Consider the following 5,508-nt stretch of genomic DNA (forward strand, 5'->3'; position numbering starts at 1 on the left):
ACATGGAGAGTTGTAAACCCATGGAGACACCTCTAGCGACCATCTGAAGGAAGGAGCATGCCACTTCAGGTGAAGAAGTGGATGCTACCATTTATCGGTAGCTAGTGGGTTCAATTATCTATCTTGTGAGCACATGACCAGATATGTGCCATGCAGTCAACCAATTGAGCCAAGCTATGGTTAGGGAAACCAAATTATATTGGAAGGAAGCTAAGCATGTTTTATGTTACCTTAGAGGCACTACCCAGTTTGGACTATGGTACAAATGGATAAAGGGAATGAAGTTGTGTGGATTCATAGATGCAGATTGGGAAGGGATTCCATTCGACTGAAAGAGTACATCAAGTGGGATTTTTAGTGTTGTGTCTGCAACAGTTTCTTGGTACAACAAGAAGCAAAGATCTGTGGCACTCAACTCACAGAAGGAGAATACATGGTTACAAGTCAAGCAACATGTGAGGCAATCTGGATGAGAAACTTGTGGGACTATTTGATCAGATGATGGATTCAACCGTGATCTATTGTGATAATTAGATTTACATTAATCTCTTTGAGAATCTGATATTTCTTGATCGGTCCAAGCATATAGATATCCGATATCACCAATTACGGGACCGTGTGGAGAGGCACATAATGTTGCTATAATACATTCCAACAAAGGAACAATATGCTGACATTTTGAAAAAGGTCTTGTCTAGATGGAAGTTTGAGTTCCACAAGCACAAGATAGTGGTGGTTGATAATCCCTTTCTTGTTGAGAGGGAGTGTTGAAAAACGTAGCAAAAAAGTCTCAATTTGACTTAGCCTTGGTCAAATTGAGAAAATTCGAATTTCCACATTAGAAGACAACTTGTAGGAAGTTAACTTAGGTGACATGGTTCTTGTCACTCAGTTAGCTCAATAAATTCGAGTTAGAGGAGTTAGAGTTAAGTTAAGCATGTGTGATTTCTAATTTGTATCAATAATGGTCAGTTATTTCAACTTGTTTTTAGTTAAACTAGTCCTAATTGTTGGTGGAACTAGTGGAAGGACAATTGTGCAGTGGGATAACTATATAACTCAGTGATCATCCAAAAACTGATCAATCGGTTGAAAATAGCTAGTGCATGCATAGAATTCAATTTCCCCAGCTGTGATGTAGATTCTAAGGAAGTGTAACATCAGTTGTAGACTAGTCTTGAGTGTACAGGTGTTGCATGCAATCAAATGATCAAACTTGGGTTGAGCAATCAATTGGAGGTAAATTCCTAAATAATTGGGGCATAATTCCTTAGGATTTTCACAAGGAAATAGGGGCTCAAGTAGAGGCAGAAATTGACTAAGTCTGGGTTAGAGATTCTCAGTGAGTAGAGAGATAGGTTATTCACTTGCAGGTTGAGCTCAAATTGAACTATGAATTGTAATACATCTCTATTCATCAGATTAATGCAAGCAAGAAAAGGGGCTTTTGGCAGTTTTCTTTCCCCTAGAAAATTATTGTGTGCATGTGTGTTATTTCTCATTGCATGTTTGTGATTGATGTTCTAAATTATGAGTTAAATTTCACATAGTAGTAGAGTAGGATTGTGTCTTGTGATTTAGATTAAAATTTCATGAGTAGTTACAATTATACACCATAATTTCTACAAATAAAGATAATATGCCCTTCTAGAAGGAAGATTATGGGAAAGGTAGGACGGATAAAGAGAATCGATATGAGATAAGGAGAAAACAACTCTGTTTTAATTGCAAGGAGCCTTGGGAGCTAGGACATAGGTGAAAGGGAAAATATAAAGTGCACTACATTGAAGTGTTTTCTGAGAGTGGTGAGGAAGAAGAGGGAAAACCATCACTGGGTAGCGAGCATGGTAGTTTAGATGGGGAGCATCCTTGTTTCTAAGCTAGAGGTGGCACCATAGCCACACTTTCAGGAATTCCAAGATACCACACCTTCAGAGTCAGAGGAATAATATAGGGGCAACATGTCATGGTCCTAATTGATGGTGGTTCTACCCACAATTTTGTTGATCCTAAATTTGTAGCTATGAGGAACATCCCTACAAGGGACTTTGGAGGTTCTGATGTGGAGGTAGCTGGCGAATTCAATACAAAATGCATGAAGAAGGTTTCACAATTAGAATTGTAGATGGGAAATTATAGCATGGTCGATCAATGATGACTTCTATGTTGTGAAGTTGTCAGGCACCAACATGTTGGGTGTCTAGTGGCTCATCACTATAGGGAGGCACTGGAAAAAAAATATCAGACCATGGAGATGGAATTCATTAGAAAGGATGGTTAGATGGTAGTTCTAAGAGGCATGAACAAAGGTGCCCCTAGGATTTCTATAGCCAAGTAGATGAAGTGTAGCATCAAGAATGAATATGTTTTTAGGGTAGCAAGAAATATGGTTACATCAGATGGTAACCAACATAGTTTCCTTTCAACATCACTAGATCAAAAGGGGAACACGCGATCTAGCTTGGATAAGTTACCTTGAATCTACTCTAATGTTGTTGAAAGACCATCAGTAATAATTTTTATAGGGAATTCAAGAAATTTGTGTGAGGCAGAGTGAGGTGAAGGTTCTAATCCTATACAAAAATTAGCTGCAAACAGATTCTTGAAAAACAGAAAATATACAATGTCAAGAACAAAAATATGCACAGATATTTTTCTCTTGGAACCAAAAATCAGGAAAACCAGATTTATTTTTCATTATATTCCTTTCAATGTTAAAATACATTGTATACATGTCGAAACATTCATAAACCACCAATCCTTTAACTATTGATTAGAACATAACCATAGTTCCCTTGAATATATCGGTAAAATACCATGGGAAAACCATCATGCGTAAAAACATGTGTAAAACTGTGGGTGGGTCCGCCCAAAACAATTTTTTTTGGGTGCTGCCTCGAACCCTATACAGAGGGCTACTTCTCCCCAACAAACCCCCTGGCATGGGGGCTACCGCCCCCCTTGCAATACCCCTATTGTGCTCAACACAACGTAACAACACCTAGACCTAGTCATTGAACGAATATAACACATACCCAACACAAGGAAGCTACTGGTAGCTTGGAGATATTATCAAGCAATAGGTTTTAGTTAGGAAAGAGTAGATATTAGAGATGGAGCTGATGGGGATAAAACTTCCAGAGCAGGTGGATTCATGGAAAGAGTATTGGGTAGCATATTAACACATGGAGTTATCTTGTTCAGCATTACATTATCAATTCGTATTTTAGGTGGGTGAGATATTTTTCCATGATTTCATCTCCTGAATCTAACCTCAAGTCAGTCATGCAACAACAAATGGGTTAGCAAGATTCAATCATTGATAGAAATAAGGAATAAATTGTGGGCTATGTTGATATTTTTGGGGCAAAATAACATGGTGTAAGTCCTTTCCAGATTGGAATAGATGGAACATGTGACAAAATGTGGCAACGCATAAGCCCTTTGGATGGTGATCTAGCCAATAGTTCATTAGGGAGTAGCATGATATGGATTTTCATAGGAGGTCTTCTAGTTGTATTTGAGATCACAAAACATCCATGTCTAATTCTCCTTGAAGGATACACAAAGTATGTTGGAGAAGGGGATCATGAGGAGCTATACTCTTCAATTTTATCATGGGTTTTTATGGAGCATGGTCTACATCTTTATGATACAACAAAGTGAGGTGGGTGGAGAAATTGTGTAATGAAGAATTCTGCATACTTGTGTGGGATCTTGGTATTGGTATGCAGGTCATGAATTGCTTGAGGACAAGCAATATTAGGAAGGGAAAACCATAATGTCCCTTTTTGAGGAGGAAATAATTAGGTGACTTTTTTATTAATTAAGAAATAGAACCTTATAAAGTCACTTTATTAAAAAGGGGGAAAAAGTGACCCATGGTATTTGGATGACCCATGGTGTTCATATGACCCACAGTATTCAGATTACCAATGTAATAACCAATGGTATTTTGATAACCATGAAAATGAAAGGAAGAATAGGGCTTGTTGGATAAGGTTGTCATTGATGTCAATATCTTATCCAACATTGTTGAAGCAAATCCCATGTATACGATACCCTAGCACAAGCCCTGGAAGGTTGATGATGGTATGCCCTAAAAGGTTAGTTTGAAAACCACAGAAAGGTTGATTGAATATATCCTAGATGCATTATTGAAGTTGTTGAATAATGTTGTAATTGATGTCAATATGATGACAAATCCTAGGTGAATTGTTGAAACAAACCTTAGGAAAACCCTAGGATCCAAGGTGAAAACCATAGCATTAAGGAAACCCTAGATGCATATGCTACATGCACAGTGAAACCCTAATTCCCTAGCCCTAGGTCTATGAAGAAGAGGTCCTTGCAATGAAGCCCTAAGTCCCTAGGTATATGAAGAAGCCAACCCTAAGTATATGGAAGATGACCTAAACATAAAGAATATGTATATGCTAATGGTAATAAATCCCCAGGTATTTAAAATGAAAAATATATATGGAGGAAGCCCTAAATTCAATCCGTGGTATGGAGGAATCCCTAAATGTTAATACCCTAAATGCATGGAGGAAGCCCTAAATGTTGATACTGTAAATGGATGGAGGAAGCCCTAAATGTTGATACCATAAATGCATGGAGGAAGCCCTAAATGTTGATACCGTAAATGCATGGAGGAAGCCCTAAATGTTGATACCCTAAATACATGGAGGAATCCCTCACAATCAATTGCATGTTCATAATAGGACTTTCATGGAAAATTGGCAAACTCATGTATTTATGGTCACAAAAAGAGATGAGATGGAAGCATAGAAAAGTATGTGTCTAAATCAGTTAAGAAGCAAATCAAATGTTCCTTATCTGAGCTTGGCAATATCATCTTAAATACATATCATATAAAACCAATATATGTATGTTATGGACCCTTGGAAAATGATACTCAAGAAGCAAAGAAAGCATGTAGAAGATCTATTGTCTTTACAATTTTGTAATTAAAATTAATTTAAATAAATATCAAAACTTATACATAGGTCAGCCCTGATGTTGACTCTCTCCTTAATCAATGAACACAACTCTTTAATATGATCAAAAAGTATAAATATACAGCTAAACTCAGCAATTTCACCATGAATTTGGTTAAGAAGAAAAAAAATGCATATCTAAGGATGAAAGAAGAAGGAACAAACCAAGGATATTCATCTCAACCTTAACACAATCACAGACCTCAAATTTGTGTTGATTTTGGACCCTTGTAACTCTATATTTTAGACCCCTGCAACCCTATATTTTGGGCCTGTGGAAACTTGTGGCTGTGACAGTGCTTATACCTATGGCACTATGTGGTTGTGACAATGTGTGGACTTGTGGAAATATGTGGTTGTGATAGTGCTTGAACCTGTGAACAAGAACACTATAAATTCATACTTGTGGTGGCATAAAAGTTCAGAAGAATGTCATAAAAATTTCAAACTACTGGGCATGTTTTTGAGGCAGATTATTGGACTCTTTTGCCGCTTTTTGGAGAGTAGA

Source organism: Pinus tabuliformis, chromosome 7, assembly GCF_031772625.1.
Source record: "Pinus tabuliformis cultivar Carrire ecotype Pingquan chromosome 7, CPIR1, whole genome shotgun sequence".
Lineage (NCBI taxonomy): Eukaryota > Viridiplantae > Streptophyta > Pinopsida > Pinales > Pinaceae > Pinus > Pinus tabuliformis.